The sequence below is a fragment of the Pteropus alecto genome, unplaced genomic scaffold (genome assembly GCF_000325575.1).
Source record: "Pteropus alecto unplaced genomic scaffold, ASM32557v1 scaffold70, whole genome shotgun sequence".
Lineage (NCBI taxonomy): Eukaryota > Metazoa > Chordata > Mammalia > Chiroptera > Pteropodidae > Pteropus > Pteropus alecto.
This window is the reverse complement of record NW_006431912.1, coordinates 1,208,498-1,222,748: the sequence shown is the minus strand read 5'-3', so window position 1 is coordinate 1,222,748 and position 14,251 is coordinate 1,208,498. Positions and strand designations below refer to the sequence as shown.

Below are 14,251 nucleotides of genomic sequence, written 5' to 3'. Positions count from 1 at the left end.
AAAGAACAGAGAGGGAGGAAAGGAGGAAAAAGGGAGAGATCACAAAGGAAAATATGTGCTCAATTTCACTGTTTTTAAAGTCCATATTTATCATTACTAAATCATATACCCTCTTTATCACCTCTTACACCATTTTTTCCAACCTTCACATATCGCAATGTGCTCCATTTATAAAGTGATTATTGGATTTTAAAAAGATGATTAACAATGTTAGCAGCTCTTTTAAATTTTTTTATAAATTACCGGTGACAAAATATGGATAACAAATTATATCAAATAAATATAATTACAAGTAAATGCTTTCAAGTTAAAATTCAATAAGTTGTTACAGTGAGAAATATTTCACTCTATTTCCCCCTGTATAAAGATTACTAATAAATAGTAGTTTATACTTAGTGTGTTTATAAAGTCTGAAAACATAGACAATGTTTTATTTTTAATAGACTAAAGATGTTCTTTTGGATCTTATATATTGTCACCTATGTTTCCAGAATGAGTGCCAGGACACTATTCTAAGTGTTTTACATGCATCAATTCACTTAGTCTACTTGGTTAGTATTACTCTCACCTTGTCAACTCCTCACTCCTAACAAGCGAGTTTGCCGACCGACAGACAGACAGACAGACAGACAGACACACACACACACACACACACACACACACACACACACACACACACTTTCACAGTTGGAATTTTGGCTATCATAGAACTCTAGAACATGAGGGCACAAGATCTTGGTAAGACGTGGCTGAGGGCATAACCGGACCATCCTGGCATTCATGAGTGTAGGCTGGGTGGCTCCTCCACTGACCCTTAGCAGTGGTTTTGCTTCATTGCTTAGAAATTGTATGGAGAGTTTTATATTGTTGCACCTCTTGGTGTTTCTCTTGGTCCCTGCAAAACTCACCTGGGTCAGTTTAAAAGACATCCTCCTACCTGCATTTGGAAAAATACATTTCCAAAATTTCTCCCAATATGGAAATTTTAAAATCATTGAAAAACTTTTACTATAGCATTAGCAGAAACAATTTCAGAATGGTATACTTTATTGCTTTTCCCAGGAGAATTTTAGCTATGTTTGTATAAGTCTTACAAAAGCATAAAATACATAGTTGGTAAATATTAGAGACTAAACTAGATCAGGTATTATAATTATAGATCACTTCAAAAAAATATGAATAGCATCTTTTTATACAGACTTGCTTGATATTTTACTCAGGCAGAAGGACAAATGCAGAATTGTGGCTGAAGTTTCTATAGGACCAGTCTAAAACCAGCCATAGCTATGTAATTTCCATGATTTTCTCCCCATCGATGGAAAATTACTGTCAGCTGAGCTGGAGTCTACAGACTGTGAGTAAAAGTCTATTTCCTTTCCACAACTGTTGCAAATTTTTTTCAATAGGTAAAATTACCAGTAAAGGTCAGAGATTAGTTTTTTATGCATGATGAATTCCATTTGCTTTAAAAGTATTTTACTGAGAGGATAGACTTTTTTTTCCTGACTTTAAAACCAAATTAGAATTCAAATATTCACAGGTTTGAGTCAACCCCAAGTTATTTCCTTTGGTTAATTTTTCCTAGGCGCTCTCTCTCTATATATATTTCTTTAATGGAGAAGAAGAAAGACTTCTGGAAAAAATATATATTTTTTTCTAATTTCTAATTTTTTCTCATTTCTCACATTTGAAATTAGAATGCAGTCTAAGGATACTGAATGCCAGTTCTCCAATTGATTTTAAATTTTCTTTCATTAGATTCTAAGCATTTTGAAAATATGCTTTTTAAAATAAATACCCTTTATAGTTGATAACCTGTTCTTTTTCCTATGTGTTGTCTTCACTAATGACTGCCAAAGGAACATAAAAGCTATGCTTGTCTTTATTCTTACAATAAAGGAAAAAGTTTCTCAACTCTAAAATTGGAGATAAAAGATCATAAAAAGTAATCTGCATATAGATTGGACTAAAATATTATGACATCAGCAGCCATCTTCTGCAGAAAGAGGCTGGGCTTACATAGTTTATTTCTTTAACATAGTTTTTAATTATTAATAATAATACATCCATAAATTATGAAACAATAAATAAAATTTTTTGCTTATTCTACCATCATAAAACAAATGTTATATTTAACATTTTTTCATATTTGTTTTCTCTTTCCATAAGTTTTAATCAGTCTTAATGTACTCTTTGCACCACTTTATTGACTGTGAAAATATTTTTCCCTCTTTCAGAACCTTTATTTTCTTTTTTTTAATGACTTCTTTTATGTTTGAAGCAATTTTAACTCAACTCTATTGCTTATATTGTATAAGTAGCTGCCCCTCAGGAAATAGTACCTTTTCTTTCAAAAATCGAAGACAGTGTGATTTGAATTAATTACTGCATGTCAAAAAAATCAGTCTCATGTCTTTGTCAGCTATGTGTCCCTAGCTCTGTGGCCTAAGCATGTTATTCGACTATACTGTACTTCAGTTTTCTCATCTATAAAATGTGGATAATGCACAGAGTAAGAAATGGCTGAATGCTGTATTTGTTATTGTTACTATTATTTTTAGTCTAAAAATTCCTCTAATGTAACAAAAAGACCAATTCGAAATAATTCACTAGGTTTGTCAATAAACCATGTTACATTTATTGAAATGCCTCCAGTGTACCCCATATAGGGAGAAACTGGCTTATTCTCAAATATTTATTATTTCTTCCTACTCAAGGTATATTCCATTAGTTAATTCGGAAACCCTTCTGTCACTTGTCAACTCAATTAGTTTAGGCCTATTTTACCTAAAAAAAAAAAAGAACTATCTGTAAAAGAGGAAGTCAGATCAATGACAAGCAAAATTTCTTAAATTCTTTAATCTTGTTCTCTTCCTAGACTTTAGGATTGAACACCTTAGACAAACAGCTGCTTTCGTTTGAGGAATAACTAAGTACTGAATCAAACATCATAACAGACAACCTGGAAATATCGGAAGATAGAATGAATAGTTTATAATAAGCCAGTCCACTCTCAGCTCTGAGAATATCCAGCTGCATAACCTCAAGGGAACTGTATAGAAAAAATGAAAGGAAATACTTTGGGCTTTAGAATTTTTTATTTCCTATGAGCAACGTATCTCCTGCCCTTCTGTCGCTCATGCCCCATTGTCCTTACATGATGTATTCCTGCTAATTCACTGCCTGTGCCTGGTGAGCCAAGGTCTTAAGTCATTGCATATGTATGTGTATGTGTGTGTATATATATAAAACCAAACTAATTCAGACATAAATTGACTCTGTGTGCCTGGAGAGGCTGTGATCTTTTATTAGACCAGTAATTTGGCCAGTAATTTGGGGTATCATATAATGTTGCAGAGATGTAAAGTGGGATGAACCTAAAAAATGTCCCCTTAATAAAAAGGCTGTTGAGGAAGCCCACTGGTCCCCAGCCTAGGCACTTCTATCTAAGTGTAGCAACATGTTAATTGATTTTGATAGAGTTGAAAAAAATCATTGACTAGTCTCCCTCCCACTGATTGATGAAGGCAGATAACGCATGCACATTGGCCTCGTTTGCCTCCTCCAGTAAGTGATATTAATTCAGTTGCTTCTGAAGAGCAAGAATGGGCCTTCTCAAAACACTTCTTGGCTGAAGTTCTTCTTTCTTGCCAATTGCTGCCCACCAAGTAAGTGGGTACTCTCAAAGTCTAAGCAAGTGCGAGAAACATCTTCTTTGGCTACGATGTGTATGGGCCTGCCAGAGACAGCTGGTACTTGAAAAGAGAATGTCATCGCCTGCTAAGTCTCAAATTGCCAGCATGGATTGGCAGCTAAAGGAACAGCGTATGCCTGTCCTATAGCACCATGACCAGCATTTCTTGAGTGACCATAATCTCAATCTCTAGAGTAGACTTGGAAATACTCCACTGAGACAGGATGGCAGCACTTGAACCTGGTATCAGGTTTTGAAGTTAATTGTCTAAAGACAAGTTTTCTCATTTCTCTACCTCTGATCATGTGTAAAGTAGCAGAGTTTTCACAGAGCTGAGAAAGACAGGTGTCCAGTGGTTACTATGCATCTGTTTACCTCAGTCCAGTTACAATGTCAAGTTTCACAGCCATCATCAATTAAGTTTGGTGAAGATTGCTTCTTCCATCCACAACTGGAACAGACACTAACCACATTCTAGAACTCATTATTCAGAGCTGTATCTGTGGATAAGTTATTAGGTAGTTTTAAAAAATTAAAAAAATTTTAATCAAATTTTAATTAAATTAAAAAATCAGCCTTTTCCTCTTCCCCACAAACCAAAATGATTTCCCCACTACTCCTTCTGCCTACCTGAGTACAGTTTACATATAATTCAGCAGCAAGATGGAAATTTACTCTGAGCTTTATATATTTTAACTTGCCGAAGCATCTAATCTTTTATACATTTCCTTCTTCTCCATTTCTAACCCAAAATACACCTGTGTTCACTTGCTCTAGAACATGATCATCTCTTTTTTCCAACTTTATTGAGGTATAATTGACAAACAAAAATTACATATACTTAAGGTGTTCAACATAATGGCTTGACATACATATACACGGCGAAAGGATTACACAATCAATTTAACGAAATCATCTATCATCTCACATAGTTACCATTTTTGTGTGTGTGTGATGAGATCACTTAAGATTTACTCTCTAACAATTTTCACATATACAATACAGCATTATCAACTATAATCATCATACAGTACATTAAGTCTATAGAATTCATTTATCCTGTAACTAAAAGTTTGTACCCTTTGATCAACATCTCCCCATCTTCTCTATCCTCCCCTAGTACCTGGTATTTACTGTTCTACTCTGCTTCTGAGTTTGACTTTTCTGAATTCCACATGTAAGTGAGATTATACAGTATTTGTCTTTCTTTGTCTGGCTTATTTCACTTAGCACGATGTCATCCAAGTTTATCAATGTTGTTGCAAATGACAGGTTTTCCTTTTTTCATGGCCGAATACTATTTCATTGTGCATATGTACCACATTTTCTTTATCTGTTCATCTGTGAACAGACACTTAGGTTGTTTCCATATCTTGGCTATTGTGAATAATGCCGCAATGTACATGGAAGTGCAAATAGCTCTTCAAGATAGTAATTTTATTTCCTTTAAATACATACCCAGTAATGGGATTGGGCCATATGGCAGTTGTGTTTTTTTAGGTACCTCCATATTGTTTTCCATAATGGCTACACCAATTTACATCACCATTAATAGTGTATAAAGCTTCCTTTTTCTCCAGCATTTGCCAACAGTTGTTATCTTTTGCCTTTTTACTAAAAGTAATCCTAACGGGTATGAGGTGACATCTCATTTGGTTTTGGTTTGCATTTCCCTGTTGACTAGTAGTATTGAGTAACTTTTCAAGAATTTGTTGGCTATTTGTATGTCTTCTTTAGAAAAATGTCTATTTAGGTTTGCCATCCATTTTTAATCAGAGTATTCATTATTTTTGCTACTAAGTATATGAGTTCCTTATATATGTTGGATATTATCATCTTATCTGATATGTAGTTTACAAATATTTTCACTCATTCCATGAGTTGCTTTTTCATTTTGTTGATTATTTTCTTTGCTGTTCAGAGTCTTTTTAATTTGATGTAACTCGACTTGTTTATTTTTGCTTTTGTTGCTTGTGCTTTGAGTGCCATATCCAAAAAACTTATTGCCAGAACAATGTCAAGGAGATTCTTCCTAACTCTATAACATTAAAAAAATTCAACATTCAAAGAAAAAGCCCAGGTAATATATTTTTAAAAGACTAGTTTTAGTGATCATAAACATGTAAAGAAAAACATAATTTTCAAAATGTCATAAACTTCGTGATTATACCGATTCTAAATCTAAATCCAGATCCCCAATATGCCTTCATGATTGCAATGCTCCATAGCTCTAACGCTGCAAGCATTCATCATGTGAAGATTTGTGCTATTACCTTCGTGTGCCTTTTAATTAAATACTTAAGTTATTGTGAGAGGTCTGAAAATTTTTAGTTTTATTTGTTCTCTTATTTTCTCATTCTCTCTCTCTCTCTCTCTCACACACACACACACACACACACACACACGCACACACACTCAAACTTCCTCAAAACCCCCTCCCATTCAGCAGAATGGAGATCCATTTCACACCAAATGGTCTATTTCCTTTCTCCCCTCTGCATCACCATTTCATGGTGGGCTTTTTTATTCCTAAGGGATTTAGGGAGAAAACAAGTCAGAAAGGTCCTTTACTGGTCTCAGACATTTGAAAAAAAGCTGTCCTTGTCCTCTCTCCAAGTTAAAGTACTTGCTATAAATAATTGGAGATTCAGGAACCATTCTGTCAAATCTGGCTTTAATTAATGATTAATCTAATATGAATCTATGGTGGCTCCATGTTTTTTGTTTTGTTTTCTAACTTAAGGAAGTAAAACATTGTTCAAAATGGATATGGATATGACTCAGACATTAACTCTGAATTTAGAATTTATTGTTGATTGATTAGTACATTTAGTGTATTCGTAATATTAAGGGGTATATCTCAAACATGTACACATGTGTAGAGATGTTTGTGTGTGTATGTGTGTTTGTGTGTGTTTGTTCACACTGTCAGGAAATACCCTGATTCAGAGCAACAATGATTGAGGCCCACGTGAATAAATTAACATTACTATTTCTTCTAGAAATAACATATTTGCTTGCCAACATATGAGCTATCCATGTGATCTTTAATATATACAAATAAAGCATATTTTTGGTTCATGTAGTAAACACAGTGAATCTGTAAGCAATATATATATTTCAATCAGAGTTTGAAAAAGACAAATGACAAAGACGAGCAGGAATATAGAGAAAAGAGGGACTTGAGAAAACTAGACAATTTATCGGTGTAAAGTGGTAACATTTTGTAGTATCTGACAAAGAACAAACAAATATAACTCGCTTTAATAGGCTTTCATTTATAGTTTCTAAGCCCCAATCAAAGTCTTCTTTTGTTCCATAAGATAGTGGAAGAGGCATATATTGGTCTAAGTTCCCCCTCAGAAGTAGACCCTGAGACAAGGAGCACAAGTAGTTTAATTAGAAAGTTTATGAAACTTGAATGAAGGAGTAAGGAAGTGAGACAGAGAATGGAAGGAAAGAAATTATCCATCATTAACACAGTTACCACAGTGGGAAAGTGGAGCTGAATCCACTCTGCAAGACATTGTGTATGAATCACTCCTCAGAATTATCCCATCCATTGGATGAGGAAGCTACAATACTTACCCACCAACTCCCTCATCCCTCACCTGTTTCTGGGGATTATTAACAACCTACCACTCTGATTTATTTACTTTGAGGCCAAGCATGTAACTATAGCTAGAAATAGTCCGTAGGCAGAGACTCACAGGTACAAAAAAACAAAACCAAAACCAAATAAAAAACCTCTCAGGCAAGGAGTTGCAGGTTTTTGGAGTAACCAGCTTTTAGAGGTGGTTGTTCAGAGGACAGGAATCAATACCCACCCCTATGAGGGTCAGAGATACTGAGTTAATTTCAAGTGCCTGTGTATACAAGTATTTTGAATCAAGCCTTGTTTCGTTGTATGTGTTTGAAAACTTTAAACAAAACTATTATTGTTTTTGTATTAGTATTTAGGCATTTGAATACGTAACATCAAAGATGATCTTAATAAGAATAAATCAAATTAATTTAATTTATCGGAAAATCAATTGTGTGTGTATATATGTATACTTAAAATTCTCTGTAGACTGCCATTTGAAATAAGCTTGGGGTGAAATTTAAAGATATTTTTCTACAGGCTGTTTATTTATAATGGGTTTTAAAATACTCATTGTATTATAAACCTTTAAAACAAAATGTTTGTCTTCTGAAATCTATAGAAAGTATTCCTTAAAAGTCACTCTCAATTACCACTTCTAGAGCTAAGTGGTAAAACTATTGTTTCTTTACCAACCAAAATGTGATTTCACCAAATAAAAGACAAAATAACCCTCATGATTAATTTTACTTTCTCTTGATTTAGGAAGAAAAAGAGAAAGTTCTGCCTATGAGTAATTCAATCATTTCAGCAACATAGCAAAAAAAGAAGGCCTAGAATTCCCAGTTAGAGGGAACTTTAAAAGTTCCACTTACTCCTCAGGGCCTGATCTGTGTCAATTCATTTATTCATCCATTTTCCCAATATATAAGACCTATGAAGTGAATAAAAGACAATAATGTGGTATTTTTCATGGGCATATGTTTCTTACTATTTGTCCCCTCTTTTGACTATGAATTCCTTGAAGCAAGCACTACTTCTTTATTTATTTCTGTCTATCACGGCAACCCATAAATATTTACTGATATATCTTCATAAGTATGTGATACTACTCTAGATAGTATTTATTTGGGATTTATGAGGCATTGGATTAAGTTGATAATATCATATTTACAGTTGATATTGCTTGGAAGGACACATCTTACATTTGTGGAACCCTTAACAAATGTCACAGTGTTGGTATTTCCCTTATAAGTTGTTAACTGTGAAGCTGCTGTGGAAATGTATGAACTAGTTTTATTTTCAACTCTCTACTCTAAATTTCCTTTGAAATCAAGACAGATTTTGCCATCTCTTAATCCTCCTCTAATCTCTGTTGACCCCTCTCACTCCAACACTATCAGACCCTCATCTCTTCTATTAAAAAACCTGAAGGGTTAACTCACCTATTTACATTTAATTATACTCCCAACTCTACGTTGACTTTTTGGTAGACATAAGAAAGTATGAGTTCCCAGTTACTATATGTACTGTATATAGTGTTTAACGATGACACATGATGACTCAAATTAAGGCAAAAAATTTTATTTATCTGCACAAAATTCTTTTTTCTGAATTAACATGGCAGCTGACCCTGTCCAGCCTAGTGAATTTAAACTTGCTTTTAAATGCTGGAGAGTAAATTTGTGTGTGTGTGTGTGTGTGTGTGTGTGTGTGTATTTGCACTCATGTGTGTATGTATTACTGATTGATAACTGTACCAGATCTTGAATTAATATTTGGCAACATCAACATTAATTGTGTAAGATGTGTAAGAGAATGGCTCAAAAAGGTTAAGCATGACCTCTCCAAACATCAACTTACATCTGCAAAATAACAAATAATTATAACTACCTTAAAGGGTTGTTTTGAATATTGGAAGAGAAAATTTAGTTAAAGAACCAAGTAGATAACAGGTGTTGAATAAATGCTGGTTTCCTTCTGTCTTCTCTTGTTTAACTAACCAAATTACTCATTCGACTAGTCACTTAAGACTTTAGTTAACAATTAACTAAAAATAACAATGAAATTTCAAAAAAATTAAGTCCACTAGGATTTGGTTTTATGCATGGATGCAGTAAGCATTTGCTATTTCATCATAATTAATTCTCCTCAAATTTCTTCATTAAAGGCCTGAAATATTTACCATTGAAAATTAATCTCACTGGGTTAAGTGATTGTTATTTTTTATACCTACTATTAAAATATAAATATCTGCTATTAGCCCACTGTTGCATTAGACACTCTACATAAAGGAGTTTCTCTGAGATTAATAAAATAGTAAATCAATGAGTCCTAAACAGTGGTTAAAAGAAAATCTGGTAACATAACCCCCACTCCTACCTCAAACGTATTTTGTTTGACTTCACAGTGTCGGCCAGGCAGTATTTTTTAAATTTTGAATTAGCACAAACATTTAAAATAGGAAGATGTCTCACATAATTTTAAATTTCTCTTTACAAATTAGAAAAGTTAGTCACACTGGCCTCTCATTTCTGGAAGATGAGCTACTCCTTCTTAAAGAGTATCTTTTTATGAACATCTGATTACCCCAATAAAAATCTTCAAATGGTTCAATGACCCTTTGCCATGCTTTCGGTGCCACCGGAAAGAAAAAGTGCAAGGAAGGGACAGTATTATTTTTGTGGCTTTTGCTCCCATTTGCTTTAAAAATGCTTCTTTTTCCATTAATATCTGAAGATTTCTGGGTTTCTATTAGCCTTCAGTGATAACTACATTTGAAAGAATCCAGGAGACACAACTCCTAAAACAAACTTTTTAAAACTCTTAACAACAGTCACAAAATTCTGTTAAACTGTTCTGAGTCCTCAGCCTTAAAAGACACAAAGAAAATGTTTCCTTCTGGAACCATAAATACTCTTGAAGCAGAATTATAATAGTACATCTGTAGTAATTTATTAATTCCAGAGCAAATTCTAACAATTGAACAAAAGAGAAACACTTTTTTAATAGTAAGAGTTAACATTTATTGAGCCCTTGACTATGTGTTGAGCAACAACTAAGCATTTTACTTGTATCATTTAATGTAATTCTCCCAACCACCCCGATTATACCCACTTTAAGACTGAGCCAACTGAAGCATGGAAAAGTAAAGCAACATGTAAGGGACCAAGTTGGGAATTATACTCTGTCACTCTGACTCCAAGGTGTTTCTAACCACTATCCGATGCTGCTTTCTCTGTATAGCTCAGTGTATTAGCCTCAGTGGTTCAATTTGAGCCTTCGAGATCTATTTAAGGATGAAAAATATAGTTGCATCACCTCATTATTTGATCAACCTAAAGACAGAACCTCCATTTTGCATAATTCCAAAGACACATTTTTCATTGTGGTTTGTGTAAATGGTTCCTCCTATAGTTATACAATGCATAGCTGGCACAGACAGATGTTGTGGCCCTGCTAAAATGATCCCTCACACAAAAGGGTTTTACTCTTTATTTTTTAAAATAATTTTTAGTGAGACTGGCTGCCCCCAAGAACAGGCTCTACTTAGGTCTCTCCTTATACTAGCTATCAAAGGTCAGCATAAAGTTTTCACAGTTATTTTACAAAACCTAAAGACTGTTAGGCATTTTCTCAGGGTAAATTGAAATTCTGTATAGCCATTTCTTCTTTTTCCAGTTATGTCAGCTAATAGTTGAAGACAAATGTTCTCAAAAATGATGTCTAAGGAGCTAGAGACAGATTGTTTACCAGTTTATTTCTCCAGGACAGGAGAGTGTGGTGGTGACTTTTTCATGCTGTTGCAGAGCTTAGAGGGAAATGGTGATTCATACAGTGACGCTGCAGCCAGATTGTGCCCAGTGGTGTGTAATTCCTATTGAGTCAGGAGAATCGCTCAAACGTAGTTGGAGAAGGGCAAGAATTTCTCAGCATTACTGAAGACATTATTTCCATTATAGGACCTATCAGTTAACAACAAAAGTGAGGAAAATGTGTTGAGAACTCTGTTGACTATCATAAAGCTATTGCAAAGAACACATTCCATTTATTCTTAGAAAACAAAGTTCATTTCAGAGAAAAAATATTGATAATACCCACTGAATCAATCGAACAGAACAGGAGCCAGAGAATTAAACTCAGATGTACCTGTTTCACTTGGGGCTAAAATCTTCTGTGCATGTTTCCACTTTCTGTAATTGGTATGGAAACCTAACCCCAGTTCAATACTATATTCCTGGGATTGAGTAAAATGAGTAAAAAAAGACAGTAAAAAAGTTAGCCCTCATTAGGACTCTCATACTTCTTCCTCCACTATGGGAATAATGCTGGGGCCCCAGCAACTGTCTTAGTTTATAAGTCACATCAGGTATTTTAAAGAACAATTTAACACATGATTTTGATACAACCAGACAATAGTATTATTGTTTTAGTTTGATCCTTCGAGTACCCAAACCCTGGATTCACTCTCTCACAATCTCATATGTTTAGTTATTATAGAGAAAACCTTAAGTAGAATAGTATTTGTCTTCTCAACTAAACTATTAGATCTTCAAGAGTAGCAACCACATCTTGTGTTTTTTTATCATCTGTGATATCAAGTATGAGCTGGATCATGAGTAAGTCCCTGCAGTGAATGTTTGAAGACTTACTTCATCTCATTAGCAAAGTAAAGTATAACTCATAATTATCAAAGTACTGCAAGGAATAGCACACTATCTGGAAATACTAAATATGTCTCCTTTGTGAATCACTTCTTGCCAGAATTCCCTTTCTTCCCAGATTCCATCGCCAGGTCAATGTTGCCCATGGCACATAATGTGGTCGTCTATATTTAGAGCCTATGAGCTTTTTATGGGCCTATGGAAATATTTGAGAACTGAAAAATAAAGTAATTAACTCCCAAATACAAAAAAAAGACAACTATAAAATCATGATTAAAGTTTAATTAAATGTTCAAAGAATAACTATGTCAATTTTAATAATTATCAAATAGGTATTCATAAAAAACTTTATTACATTTGAAAAAAAAAACTTGTGGGCTGAATATTTTTTTACTTCACAAGTTTTCTTGAGCATCCTGGATGATTACAGAGAAATTAAGGCCAGTCATTAGTTAAATGAGTTTAATAGTAGCCAAATGATTTCAAAAGCAAAATTATAAAGATGTTTTCTAGGTTTTATAACAAAAATATTGTATAATGTGGGAAGTGGGTCCATTTTGATATGTCAGATATGATGTGTAGTGTGGCCTACAAAGGTGTTAAACAGCTCTGCCTAAGCTACTACCCATTCGCAAGATTGCTGTTTTTAAAATAACTTTTTAAAAATTGTATTGATATTCTAAATCGCTGCACTTTAATTATAATTTAAAATTGCTATAAGGCAACTCAAGAAAAAAATTAACTATTTGCAGAGAAGTCTGTGAGTCAACCAAGGAATAAAGTTGGTGCTGGGGGAACCTGACTCGTGGAAGAACTGTCAGCTGACTGAAGACTTAAATTTCATGGGCTTGGGTGGGAGAGCTTTTTCCTAGTCTCTTCTCATATGGAATAACCATCTTCCCAGAAGATGATTTGGGCATTATCTCTTCTAGCTCATTTGCCTTCAAATTTCTATAAGGAGACTTCTGCCAATTATTATCCTCAAGACTCAGGGATTTTTTGCAAAAATATCAGACAAAGCACTCTCTTTTAGAACACAGGGAACACACTAGAGAAGTTCTGAAAATCACAGTTCTGTGTTGTTTGCAAGTATTTTTTTAGAGTTGACTGCATTCCTGGAATGAACAGGCTCTCTTTCTCCCCAGAACACAAATTGATATACAAGGTCAGGTTAAATAGTATCTAAGTTTTCTTTCCTGTTCTGTATGTAGGAGCTATCTGTTCTAAAAACAAAATTTAACTGTAAATATAATATACCTATAGAAATCATTTTTGAATAAGGAAAGATAATTTGTCTTCATTTTGAGGGAAAAAAAACCAACATAGTAAAATTGAAATGCATGTTTTTTTCAAAAGTTACTGTTGAATACCACATTTATATATATACCTGCAGTCTGGTATCTAAATACTTGAAATATTTTTAAGTTTTTACTCCTAGAATAAAAATAATGATTAATTTCTAATGATTTCAGTGTCATGTCCATAAAAATAATACTGTTACCAGGGGTGACAAGTTTATTCATCCTGTCATTTTTGTGTATTTCTTAAATAGGTTTAAACAAGATTTAAAAAATTTTCCTGTTAAGATGCTATTTGTGATGCTATTTGTTTAGTTCTTGTGGTCCCAGTTTTCCTCCGAAGATATTTGGCTCTCTTAACAGGCAAATTTAAGTCCCAGCTTAAAGCTTCAAACATACTCCTTAATATCCTCTAGATCTCCACTGTTTAGTGGAGGACGTTATAGTACCTAGTTCATGATTTTGTTTTAAATGTTAAATGAGATGACATGTGCAGAGCATCTTACCCAATGCCTAGCACAGGGTGAGCACTCATTGAATGGAAGCTCTACCTGTCATTTTCAGATTTCTTCTTCTTGAGCCAGAAGGCCTGAGTTGTGGTCTGCTTCTTTCACTAAACTAGCTAGGAAGCACTCTGTACTTCAGGTCCCTCATCTGATTAATGGGTATAAAAAATCTTCTTGTGGTTGATGTAAAAGTCAATATGCTAATACATGTAAAACACTTATGAGTGGCTCCAAATTTAGCTTGTTAGAGAATTGGCAAGAATGTAACTTTTCCATCCCTTCACAGGCAGATGGGTGACTGACTTTGGCAAATTTTATAGGATGCCACAAGCATCTTCCTGTTGTTCTGCCAAGATGTGGGGAAACTCTTCCTGGAAAAGTCATTCCTTTGAATTGAGCTTCCAAAAAGTCCATATTAGAATTCAAATACTTTCTCTGGGTTGAATAGCACATTACATAATAGCTTCTCCAGATTAAAGCTGTTTCTCCTAAATATAAGACTCTTT

At 34.1% G+C, this 14,251-nt stretch overlaps 1 protein-coding gene and 1 long non-coding RNA gene across 3 annotated transcripts in view; one reads left to right on the top strand and one right to left on the bottom strand.

The window, feature by feature from the left end:
- The window catches only part of PDE4D (phosphodiesterase 4D), a 748,065-nt gene that overhangs the window by 478,054 nt on the left and 255,760 nt on the right, over positions 1-14,251 (top strand). The gene's annotated exons all lie outside the window — the stretch shown is intronic.
- Positions 11,021-14,251, bottom strand: part of LOC107196627 — a 13,437-nt gene continuing 10,206 nt past the window's right edge. The window contains exon 3 of the long non-coding RNA XR_001518073.2: positions 11,021-11,242. This is a non-coding gene — a long non-coding RNA (uncharacterized LOC107196627). The remainder of the gene's footprint in view (positions 11,243-14,251) is intronic.